Source organism: Acipenser ruthenus, chromosome 20 (assembly GCF_902713425.1).
Source record: "Acipenser ruthenus chromosome 20, fAciRut3.2 maternal haplotype, whole genome shotgun sequence".
Classification (NCBI taxonomy): Eukaryota; Metazoa; Chordata; class Actinopteri; order Acipenseriformes; family Acipenseridae; genus Acipenser; species Acipenser ruthenus.
In genome coordinates, this window is record NC_081208.1 from 32294200 (window position 1) to 32307174 (window position 12975).

Consider the following 12975-nt stretch of genomic DNA (forward strand, 5'->3'; position numbering starts at 1 on the left):
TTTCATCTCCCTGTGAGGTAGTAAGCATCGAGACGGAGAGGGTGATGAGAGTGCTGTTCTGAAAGAGGCCCCTCATCCACCTTGCTGTCCTGTGATGTGGTGTCAAGCACAGGTCCTGTCTGCTCTGTGGACAGTCCAGTTCCCCTGGCTCTCTAGCCTGGCTACATTACTCTTGAATTGAAGTCTTTAATAGTTTCCCCGATCCCTAGGGACATGCTGAGCAGATTCTCCCTGATTTCAATGTCTTCTTATGATAGATAGACAGAGAGAGAGAGAGAGAGATAGATAGATAGATAGATGGACTTGATCTATTCATTTCTAGTTCAGTCAGGCCTCCACAATGCTTCAAGCAGACACTAAGGGCTCTATTGTGTTTGTTAAATTATCATTGTATTCCTATGTTTAAGATGTTAGCAGCTTGTAATATTTTATTGAAGTGTGTAAAACAAGTTGCTGTATTCAATGAATTCGCTCCCCGAATTGTCTAAAAATGCAAATGCAGCCTCTAAGAAGGGCGTTGCCTGTGTGCAGCATCAAAACCATCCTCATGAAACCAGGCTACAGAATATGAAGGGAATTGTTATTCAGCTCTGCGCGTCGCTTTGAATGGCTACAATCCCAGATCTTACAGCATGCGGTTACCTGTCAGTTTGAATTTACTCCCTAATATGTTACATGGCTGGTGAGCTCCCAGGAGCTGAGGAATGGGGTATGGTGCATGTAGAGCATGTAGAGCATGTAGAGACGTCCCCTCCACCTGGAGATGGGGCAGACTGGAGAGGTCACCTCCACCTGGAGACAGGGGGGGCAGACTGGAGAGGTCATCTCCACCTGGAGACAGGGGAGCAGTGGAGAGGTCACCTCCACCTGGAGACAGGGGAGCAGTGGAGAGGTCACCTCTACCTGGAGACAGAGGAGCAGTGGAGAGGTCACCTCTACCTGGAGACAGGGGGGCAGTGGAGAGGCAATTGGCTTGGGGGCACAGACTGCTTAAACACCAGTCTTTCCTCTTCTGAAGGCCTGGGTTCCCATCGGGTGAAATTCATTTTGCAGTTCAGCTCTTAGAAAAACGCTGCATATTCCAGAATAATTAGCACTGGGCTCCTTCCAGAGGTCTCAAAAGAGTGTCCCTCTCGTCCAGTCCTGTCCAGGGCAGGATTGTTATATAGGAGGTCCTGTTAATTTGAGAGGCCAGTCTGATTGTTGTAGATTAGCTTTCATATATCTCAGTTCCGTCGGCGACGCATTTAATTCCACACCACGTCCAGAAATCACCACGCTGCTTGTGTGTCGGAGCAGTAATTCCTCAGAAGGTGCTCTGTGGGAGTGTATGGTGTGCCCACAGTCAGGCCTGACAGGAGAGTATTCATCACAGAATGGTTTAGCTTGCCCCAGGGAGCCAGCGGGAGCTCTGATGTCACCAAGCACACAAGAATAATGGGATCTGCATAATGCACATTCAATAATTTCCAAATAAGCTGCTGTTGACTGCTTTTACTGTGCATGCACTCTACTGTTTTATTGCCTGATGCGTAGAACCATCTCTAAAGAAATGGGCACTTTCTCCTTATTTACCAATTAACAGAATATAAAAGCACTGTATAAACTGCTGAATAAAACCCCCTAATGGATTTCAGATTTATTGTATGTTATTTAAAATGAATCACAAATCTATTGCTGATGCCATTGGTTCTTTTTTTATCTTACAAAATGTATTTTCTGGTGAAAATGATTTGTTGTTTTTGTTAATCTTCTTTTTCTTCCATTTATAACTTTAAGCAAGTTAAACAAGTGCTCATATGTTCACACGTCGATTTGAAACCCATTTGAAGATAACTTCCTAGACCATTCCTCCAGCACTAGGCCTGTTCATGTTCACTGCAGGACCTGCGTCCGCTTCTGCTCTGTAACTGAGAACACACTGTGCTCCGCTCTAAATGAAAACAATCGCTCTACCTTGAGAAGTTTCATTCTGCTTTCTCGCTTTTCCCCTCGGTGAAGATGGGGTCTCCATGGCAACCATGTGGGCTGTGTTGAACTTGGCAAACGTTCTGAGCTGTTCCTGCACACTGGCTCATTCCGGCACACAGGCTGGAGAGGCGTTGCGCGGTTGAATGGAACCCAGGCGTAGGAAACGTTCTCTGGCACACAGACTGATTTGAGAGTTGTACACCTGCGCGCACACACACACACACACACACAATCTAACCAGTAACCTTGCACACAGCAGGTCATCTCTACATACTCAGCACATGCTCTAGACCAGGTCTAAAAGAATGCACCTTCAGCTTGTCTGCCGAGCGCCAGGCTTCGAAACTGTAGGAATGAGAGTACACCGATACAGATCCATGACCAGCCTGCTCGTTCCAAACAACTGAAAACACAGCTTTCTGAGGACTGAACTCCTTACAGTGGAACAAGTGCAATTTAAAAACAAATGCTCAAATACCTGTAAAGTCAGGATTACAATAAAAATGTTTTAAACTACTTAAAAGTTCAGAGAAATTCATTCCTTCTAACCGAAGATGCACGTACAGTTCTCAGGCAGTCATTTTTATAGGAACTACATTTCCAGTGATTAGGTGTGGAAATAGCCAGTCGTGTTGTGTGTGCCAATGGCTTAGCTGTTCTTGGGGAAGCAATATAAGAAAACTGTGTTGGCTGGATCAACCTTCAGGCGGTGCTGTATCGGTAAATCCAGCGGAATTGACTGCAAATCTGTTTGACCCACTGGTCACCCAGGACAACTTCTCTCTTCTTTGATTTCTATGAGAATGTTTAGATTCATCCAAAGACATGTCATTATTCTGATGGGTTTTTAGCAGAGAAGACTGTCATGTGGGGTTTATTCATACACAGTACAGTGACTTCTGCATGGACCTTAGTTGTTTCGAACTGTTTTTTGTATTATTATTATTATTATTATTATTATTATTATTATTATTATTATTATTATTAGCACTTGCTTTTTTGATTGGCTGTCTGAATGTGTGAGGTGATTCCAACATGGTTAGCTGCATTCGTTCATCTTGTGATTCTGATGCTGCAGTATAGCTGCTTCTCAGACAGATTTGTACCTGGAGCTACTCTGCAGAAATCTCATTGTCACCTATTGAATGAGGTGCACCAGGAGCCGGGATGACTGTGTCACAGGTTCAAGATGGACTCTGTCACTTTAATATCCTCAAGGAGATGAGATGAGAATGAAAACAAACGTCATACATATAAGCAGAGAGGAATACAATTTTAATAAGGAGCTGACTGGGGACTGGGCCGTAGTCATTAAAGGCTGCAAAGAGAGTTCTGGTGGGATCCAGTTTCACTGTTTTTCAGCTGCTTGCATTTGGGATGGAAAGAATTCATAAAGCCAAGTAAATGCTTTCTTCCAAATCCCTGTGTTTCAGTATTCTCTCTGCAGTGTTGAGAAATCCCTGTGTTTCAGTATTTTCTCTGCAATGTTGAGAACTCCCTGTGTTTCAGTATTCTCTCTGCAATGTTGAGAACTCCCTGTGTTTCAGTATTCTCTCTGCAATGTTGAGAACTCCCTGTGTTTCAGTATTCTCTCTGCAGTGTTGAGAAATCCCTGTGTTTCAGTATTTTCTCTGCAATGTTGAGAACTCCCTGTGTTTCAGTATTCTCTCTGCAATGTTGAGAACTCCCTGTGTTTCAGTATTCTCTCTGCAATGTTGAGAACTCCCTGTGTTTCAGTATTCTCTCTGCAATGTTGAGAACTCCCTGTGTTTTCAGTATTTTCTCTGCAGTGTTGAGAACTCCCTGTGTTTCAGTATTCTCTCTGCAATGTTGAGAACTCCCTGAGTTTCAGTATTCTCTCTGCAATGTTGAGAACTCCCTGTGTTTTCAGTATTTTCTCTGCAGTGTTGAGAACTCCCTGTGTTTCAGTATTCTCTCTGCAATGTTGAGAACTCCCTGAGTTTCAATATTCTCTCTGCAATGTTGAGAACTCCCTGTGTTTCAGTATTCTCTCTGCAATGTTGAGAACTCCCTGTGTTTTCAGTATTTTCTCTGCAGTGTTGAGAAATCCCTGTTTGTTGTAACTGTCTAGGGTCTTTGACTACAAACACCAGCGTCGAGTTAATTCAGTAGCCCATATGGCTGCTGGTGAGTGCTGTGCCCTGAGTGTGCTCAATGCTCTTCAAAGGTGTCATTGACAAAACATTTCCTATTTCTTTATTGAATTAGTTTTAGCACCTAATTTAACCAAATCATCAAAGCATCCAATGACGAGACTGAGGCTCCCAGAGGCTCTTTCAAGAGGTTTGCTGCACTTTACAGGTGAGACCTGAAGTGTAAGAAGAGGTCTTCTAAGTGGCAAAATGTATAATTAACTAGCTAGCACCTTGAATTTCACTTCACAGCCAATATTCAGAATTATAAAACAGACTGCCCTCAAGCAATTAGTGAGGCTGCTTTTGGGAGATGGTCATGTTGCATTACACTTACATTTGAATGTATTGCAGTAAATCAGATTTTCTTTTGTAAATTATATATATATATATATATATATATATATAGTTTTTGCGCAAAAGAGCCAACTTCCCAATGTTTTGGTATATTTAACATAACCTTTACAAGAGAAAGTGTGTTTGAAAACAAACAGTGGAGGTTCTTATAGGCTTATATTTTTAAAAATGTCATCATGCATTCATAGAACCCTACCTTTGTTAAAGTATATTGTAGTCGCTGCAGTCCCACTGGTATTTCTGGTCGTGAACAAAACATATAGAGAAAGAAAGCAAGCGTTACACTGGGTCCCATACGTTACTAAGTAAGAAATATGTAGGATTCCAGATGAATAAGCATCCGTATTCATTATTCAAAAAATGTTACCAATTTGGAATTCAGAGGTTTTATCCAGTAGTTTTGTAGCCAGTCATTAGATTAAGCCAATGTGGCAGTGAGGCATTAGTCCTACTCTTCCAGTTTTGTAAAATACTTGTTTTGTTATTGTGAGAGAAAGAAGCATGAATTTTGACTGATGGGAGGAAAACTCGAGGGCAGAGAGATCACCAATTAAACATAAAGCCGGGGAAGCTGGGATGTTAAGGCCCATAATGCAAGATAGGGCATCCAGAATCAAAATTGTTGAATTGGTGGCATGACCAGAGTGCATGGAAATAGTTGTTGGGTACCCCGTTTTGACAGGATAGACGTGTCTCGGCCTCAAAGTCCCATTAGATAGCGTCTCTTTCTTATGTGTTGAGAGTCCCATGCGGTACCTTGTATTGAATACGTTGGATTTTAGAATTGCATTAGAGTGAGGTGGTCTGAAGATTTCTTTCCAGAAATCGATATATTGCCACTGATGTTTAATCTCCCTTGCATGTATCCATTGGAATGCAAATATCCCCACACAATGATCTTAATAGTTTATGCATTTTCGATTCTATATTCTTTTTCTCTGTTGTATTTAACATTCCAGTTGTATTGAGAGTGCACTGAAATGCTGTGCTGGGATCATGTGGGCAGTGACTCTGAGATGTTTCTCCCATTCACAGGACTGCTTGCAAGGTATTTATTTGTGAGCTGCATTTCAAATGCCTGTAAACAAATTACAGCAGCTTTGAAATTGTATTAAAGACATGTACAGAATGAACCTGAATGGCATTTTCAATATCCAACATAGACTCAGACCAAACAGAACTTGTGTCAAAAGTCAGAGAAATATTTAGTCTGGTCCTGTAGCATACAGGGTTTGGTAACACTTTGCATTGTGTCTCTAATTAGTTACTTAGTAAATACATGTGTCCTTGCACATAATTACAATGTCAGTATGCAGAGTTACAATGTGTAAATCTGTTTGCATGATATAACCCTAACCCTAAACCTAACCGTACTGCCGGAGACAGGTGGGACTGCTGGCCCATGAACCCTTGGTGAAGTAGTGCTTAGTATGCAGAACCAAGACCCAGTGTCAGAAACCACCATGCAGCTCGTGACAGTGTGCGTGATTGTGAAAATGGCAGCTGTAGCTGATAACAAGCACAGGGTGCTGCTCTCAGGTCCACACCAGCATGTGCAATGCACTAGAGGCCAGCGCAAGCTACAGTGGGTAGTCAGGGCTGCTGCCTAGGGTTTTGTGCATTTTCTAAGCTAGAAATTGGTATCTGTCTTTATTGCATCCTTAACTGCAAAGGGTAATTTATGAAAGTTGTATTTTTGGTCATGCTAAGAGACATGACAAGATTACAGCTAAAAGCAGACTACCATGTACAGTAATGTTGCGCACTGACATTCTGCACTGCTAGATGATATTTGGGGTGCCTCTGCATTTGTGGTACGGCACTTTCATTAAATCCCTTTGCATGCATTTGAAGATGGAGCGTTTTATCTATTCAGGGATACTCAAATATTTAGTGAACAAGGGTTTGAGTGTGGTGAAATGGACAATTCCCACCCCATCCCCAGTGATTCGGCATGTATTCAGCTGTGAAATCAGTCCTGTGACTGAAACAGCTCTAGTTCCCTAATTTATTCAAAATTTATGTGGCTATATATATATATATATATATAAATAATTAGCTGCAGCCAAACTTCCCAGTGCTGAATCACTGGCAGGGCATGAGCAAGTGTGTGCTCTCAGTGTTGGTGTGTGTGTGTGTGTGTGTGTGTGTGTGTGTGTGTGTGTGTGCTCTCACACTGAGAGCAGTGGAGCTCAGAGAGAGAGAGAGAGATTTTCATTCCAGTACTTTGCCGGCAGTGATCATCACATCATCACGGTAGAGAGGTGAAGCCTGCTTTTATGCTCTTATTCTCCTCCTGTGCTTTGCTGTGCTCCAGTACTTTGTTCATTTAGGTAGAGGGGGGGCGCACGAGGCGGTCCAGGAGACTGTATATGTTTCTCGTGTTTTTTTATTTATTTTTTTTCTCCTGTGCTTCGCAATACCAATAATAAAAATGCAACACGCTGCTGCTAGTACATTACTTCAGAGGTCCGTCCACACCTGGAGTGATGTCTCATACCATTCTGGAAACTGTATCTGAATATTTCATTTCAGATGTATTTATGTAACCAGGATAGAACCCTTGAGATGTCCATCTCATTTACAAGGGGGTCTTGGGCTGCAGCTAATGGAACCGTGGTGCAGTCTAGACTAAATATACTGCCAATATTGGACTATTGCATGTTAAAAGAAGGGGACAAAGTGAAAAGATAAACTACATGTATATGCAGCTGGGCATACTTCCTTTTAATCCCCCCACCCAAGAAAGCTACAATTTAGAAATTAGGAACAAAAAGTATTTTTCGTTTATGTAAAACAAACTGAAATCCTGATTCAGCTTGAATGCATTCTGAAACTTGCATTTCCAAAAGATGCATACATCTTGTGTTGTGATTGGCAGGGCAGCTTTCCAGAAACACTGTTGCAAGGACAGTACAAGGACACATGATTCTGCTGCATATATATATATATATAGAGGGGGGCTCAGGCAGATGAGGGGGCTCAACCCAACATGGCTTACATGTAGCTTGTTATTGGTTGCCTGGACTGGACTGGATTTTCCTTGGCCTTTGTGATTCTGCTTAATGAGTTGGTTAATTGATTCGCTTAAAACGTTCCTCTGGGATAACACCTGGATACCAAACCAAGCGCCTTTTACTTAGTGCTGCTAGGTTTGGTTTATCAGGTGAATTCCACAGCCACTCTCTCTCTCTCTCTCTCTCTCTCTCTCTCTGCTAGTACCACTCGCTGTGCAATGTAATGCTGTTTGTGTTGTGGAAAGATGAATGTTTTATCTATAGCTCATTAACTGCATTCTTTTTTTGTTGTTCTTGCTATCGCTTGTATAACTGGCAGTGTAGTTTATTCATTAGTCTGGGCTTTAGAAATATTTTCTGCAGCAGGCAAGTTCTCATTTAAGCCTGACGTTACACTTTTTTAAGTACATTAAACCTCACCCAAATATAGACATCTCCAGGCAAACGTCTCCGTTACGAATGTGTTTGTTATTTGTTTTGTTATTGATTGGTTTATGTGCAGTATGAACAGCACAGTCCAACCCTCAGGAGAGATTGATTAGTATTTCAAGTCTTGTCATCAAGTGATTTGCAGCAGGATGTTTTGCATTGACAGGGAGTAATGGGTAGCCTTAACTTTCTAAATAGTGAATTAATGTCAGCACTGTATTCAGATGCTGGTAGTGACCGGGCTCTTTTCATACACTGGCGGTCAGTGATTTGTGATTGGTATGTTTTTGTTCTCATTATGATGCCAACAATCAAGTCTGTTGAGATTGCTGTGTTATACTGAGCTTGTACGGTGTCCTCATTTAAATGTATCTCATTAATGAAACGTTTAATAGTATTGATATTGCATGTTATGAGTTATACTGATAAGATGCAGTAGCATATCATAAGTCACTGTCACAACACACTTTTTATTTATTTATTTATTTTTTTAAATCCGGAATGGTTCAGTGTTTGCACTCGATACTAGCCTATAACATAACCTGGATTTTTAAATTAGTTGTGTTTGTTTGTTTGTTTGTTTGTTAAAAAGCCCACAAATGCAGCAGCTCTTATTTTTTGTGTCTGCTATTGAGCGTGGTGGGCATCCTAGACAGAAGAATATTGTATTTTTCTTTCTTGTTCGACTGGTTCCTCATTCCACATCTTGCTGGCAGGAGAACCTCCCTCTCTAGTGGAGTAATGGATCTCTCTGTTTAATGCACTCCTGTGACTGGGAGTCTTTAGATTGCTTTTGCTCCAGTGATATTGGATATTTGAGAGCTGCACAGTGGGGGTCCCTCTCGGAGAGAGTCTGTTTTTTCCCCTCTCTCCTGCCCACAGACAGAGAGACCAATAGCCCAGTTTCTGAGGAAGGTATAACTACCTGCTGTGCAGGAATAGGATTGACCATTGCTTCCCTCCTTCAGCTTGTCCTTCTAATCCAGGGAATAAACAGGCGCTGGCATCAACTGCAAATGAAAACCAACAAATAAAACAAACACACCTACAGAGCTTCTTCAGGCACGAGAACAACGAGAAGTCTGGATGGGTTCTAGTGAGTACCAGCGTAACCAGTGCCCATGCTCCAGTACACAGTAAGTACTAGTATGTAGTTTAGATGCATACAGAGGCTCTGGCTCCAGCGTGACAGTACAATGTTGTTTTTGTGTAACAACTTTCTAGCTTGCTACACTGTAGTCATGTCTGTTGAAAAAGTCAATGGGACTGAAAGGAGCGACGTGGGCTGAATTATCTACAGGATAATTCCTTTGTTCAGCCGATAGACTGACTTCAAGGCAGACCCTCCATCTCCTGGCAAACAGAGCATGCAGTGAAATGGCAGCTCCCTGAGGGGTCCTTACTGCCTCCCAATCACACGGGCCCCCTACCCATCCTGCCTGTGGGGTCCATACTGTCTCTCAATCACACAGGCCCCCTGACCATCCTGCCTGTGGGGTCCTTACTGCCTCCCAATCACACGGGCCCCTGCCCATCCTGCCTACAGGGTCCTTACTGCCTCCCAATCACACGGGCCCCTGCCCATCCTGCCTGTGGGGTCCTTACTGCCTCCCAATCACACGGGCCCCCAGCCCATCCTGCCTGTGGGGTCCTTACTGCCTCCCAATCACACGGGCCCCTGCCCATCCTGCCTACAGGGTCCTTACTGCCTCACAATCACATGGGCCCCCTGCCCATCCTGCCGACCAGGGTCCTTACTGCCTCCCAATCACATGGGCCCCCTGCCCATCCTGCCGACCAGGGTCCTTACTGCCTCCCAATCATATGGGCCCCCAGCCCATCCTGCTGACCAGGGTCCTTACTGCCTCCCAATCACACGGGCCCCCTGCCCATCCTGCCGACCAGGGTCCTTACTGCCTCCCAATCACACGGGCCCCCTGCCTATCCTGCCGACCAGGGTCCTTACTGCCTCCCAATCACACGGTCCCCCTGCCCTTCCTGCCTACAGGGTCCTTACTGCCTCCCAATCACACGGGCCCCCTGCCTATCCTGCCGACCAGGGTCCTTACTGCCTCCCAATCACACGGGCCCCCTGCCCATCCTGCTTGCGGGGTCCTTACTGCCTCCCAATCATATGGGCCCCCTGCCCATCCTGCCTACAGGGTCCTTACTGCCTCCCAATCACACGGGCCCCCTGCCCATCCTGCCTACAGAGTCCTTACTGCCTCCCAATCACAAAGACCCCCTGCCCATCCTGCTTGCGGGGCCAGGGCAAAGCCTTTTTCATTGTGCAAGGATTTCCCAATGCGTTCTTGAATTGAGTAATATGGGCATTCTCTCTCTCATAGATGTATCCTTATAAACTTAAAGAGCTTGATGACTACAAACAGGTGCTGACTTAAAGGTCATTTTCCTCATACTTGTGCAATGGGGTCATTTGTTATTCAAGGGAAATCAAATGCCGATTTTTCTTTGCTGTAGTCTGGGGAGAAATGGCAATAATAGAGCAAAAACAATGTGTTCCACTAAATCAAAAGATATGAGCTGCAGTATATATTGTTACTTTTTTCGTCTCTTTTCAGTGCATACTTGGTCAGCATTTGCTGCAGTGCAAACTGTGCAAGGTGAGTGTAGAGTGGGTGGAAGTTGTGTGGAAGGTGGGTGTAGAGTGCGTGGAAGGTGGGTGTAGAGTAGATGGAAGGTGGGTGTAGAGTAGATGGAAGGTGGGTATAGAGTTTGTGGAAGGTGGGTGTAGATTGGATGGAAGGTGGGTGTAGAGTGGATGGAAGGTGGGTAGAAGGTGGGTGTAGAGTGGATGGAAGGTGGGTGTAGAGTGGATGGAAGGTGGGTGTAGAGTAGATGGAAGGTGGGTGTAGAGTTTGTGGAAGGTGGGTGTAGATTGGATGAAAGGTGGGTAGAAGGTGGGTGTAGAGTGTGTGGAAGGTGGGTGTAGAGTGTGTGGAAGGTGGGTGTAGAGTGTGTGGAAGGTGGGTGTAGAGTGGGTGGAAGGTGGGTGTAGAGTGGATGGAAGGTGGGTAGAAGGTGGGTTTAGAGTAGATGGAAGGTGGATGGAAGGTGGGTGTAGAGTGTGTGGAAGGTGGGTGTAGAGGGTGTGGAAGGTGGGTGTAGATTGGATGGAAGGTGGGTAGAAGGTGGGTTTAGAGTAGATGGAAGGTGGATGGAAGGTGGGTGTAGAGTGGATGGAAGGTGGGTGTAGAGTGTGTGGAAGGTGGGTGTAGAGTGTGTGGAAGGTGGGTGTAGAATGGATGGAAGGTGTGTGAAAGGTGGGTGAGCTGAAGACCTCCTTGCTTCGGCGCGGTCAGTGATGTCCCCAGTGGAACGGACATACTTACAGTGTTTCAGATTTGATCCTGTTTTTGATGACAGACAAGGCGTTTCCTCAGCTCCGCTACGGCCGTTTCATACAGATTTAGTTCTAGGATGCTGTGTCTCATCTCAAATAATCTGAGAGCCTCTTCAGCAACCTTGCCATGCTGTCAGGGGGAGTGAATCCCACAGAATCTGCTTGCCAAGTCCCTCTGTGAGGTTGTGTCATGTGAAAGACAAAAGAGAATAGATGTAGTTTGGCTTGATTGCTTTGTAGAGCACTCCTGTTGCTTCATACTGATCTGAAATTCAGCTGCAGTCCTCCTTTTGAAACGGAAGCCCGAGAGCAGTCAGTCATGTCAGTTGAGGGCCTGGTATCTGACATTCATCGTCTGTGTGTACACATGTTTTAAACATATATTAGAAAGGCTCTTTCTTACAGGTTTGTACCTGGGCTTGTGCTGTAGATAGTAGCCCTGAGCCTGGCTTAACTAGATCTTTTCACTTTTACTGGGGGATGTACAGCAACACAAATCTCTTGATTACAAAGCTATTTGATTTTTGTATGTCTGATAGACAAACTTGCCTTTATTGCCCTTCTCGATCAGGCTTTATTGTTGGGTGTTGTTATCCAGTGACTGGAAATCATGAAAGATGCCGCATGTGAGCGACCTACAGTACCAGCAAAGCTAAAGAAGATGAGTATATAGAATAAACACGTGAGTGCTGAGCTTTGAAAGAGAGAGCTCTGTCTCTCAGTCTCAAGGCAAGCTGTCAAAGCTGTGACTGGAGCGCGCAAAAAAATGGGCAACCCCGCAAACATCTTCTTACCCAGGCAGGGGAGCCAGTATGGGGGTCTTCATTTTTGGTTCCCTGCCTTGGTCCTCTTAAGCCAAACATTGTTAATAGTCAATTCAGTGAAAGACTGTGGGAGGTTCAGTTTTACTTTGCAGCCCTGTCACCTGAAAGCGCACTGTGTTTGGTCCTGCACACTCTTTGCAGCCCTGTCACCTGAAAGCGCACTGTGTTTGGTCCTGCACACTCTTTGCAGCCCTGTCACCTGAAAGCGCACTGTGTTTGGTCCTGCACGCTCTTTGCAGCCCTCAGCTGAAAGCGCTCTGTGTTTGGTCCTGCACGCTCTTTGCAGCCCTGTCACCTGAAAGCGCACTGTGTTTGGTCCTACACGCTCTTTGCAGCCCTCAGCTGAAAGCGCACTGTGTTTGGCCCTGCACGCTCTTTGCAGCCCTGTCACCTGAAAGCACACTGTGTTTGGTACTGCACGCTCTTTGAGGTATTTCATATTAATGGCTTAAGGAGATTTGGGAGGCCTCCGTGTTGCTGTGGCTGCGGTTGTGTACTCCTCTTTTTCAGAAGGCCTCCTCAGGTTTTGGCTGATGTTCTGAATGCAGGAGCTTTTTGCCACTCAGTCGAACACACCGCAGAACTGAGCTGTAGCAGATTACATTAGAGGGTGTCCTTTTATTATTGGAAATGATTTCAGATTGCTTTGACACAGCCAGCCTGGCAGATATACCCTCCCCCTCCTTCCATCCTCAAGAGTTTCCGTGATTGATTTATTGGTATTGCTTTTAATTGCTGCTCTTTCGCATGCTGTGCATTTAATAGATCACAATGCCCTTTGCTGGTTCATTTACCATGTTTTGCTGACCACATGGCCTTTTTCTAGCAAGCCGGCTATCGCTAATGGGTGTTGCTCCAGT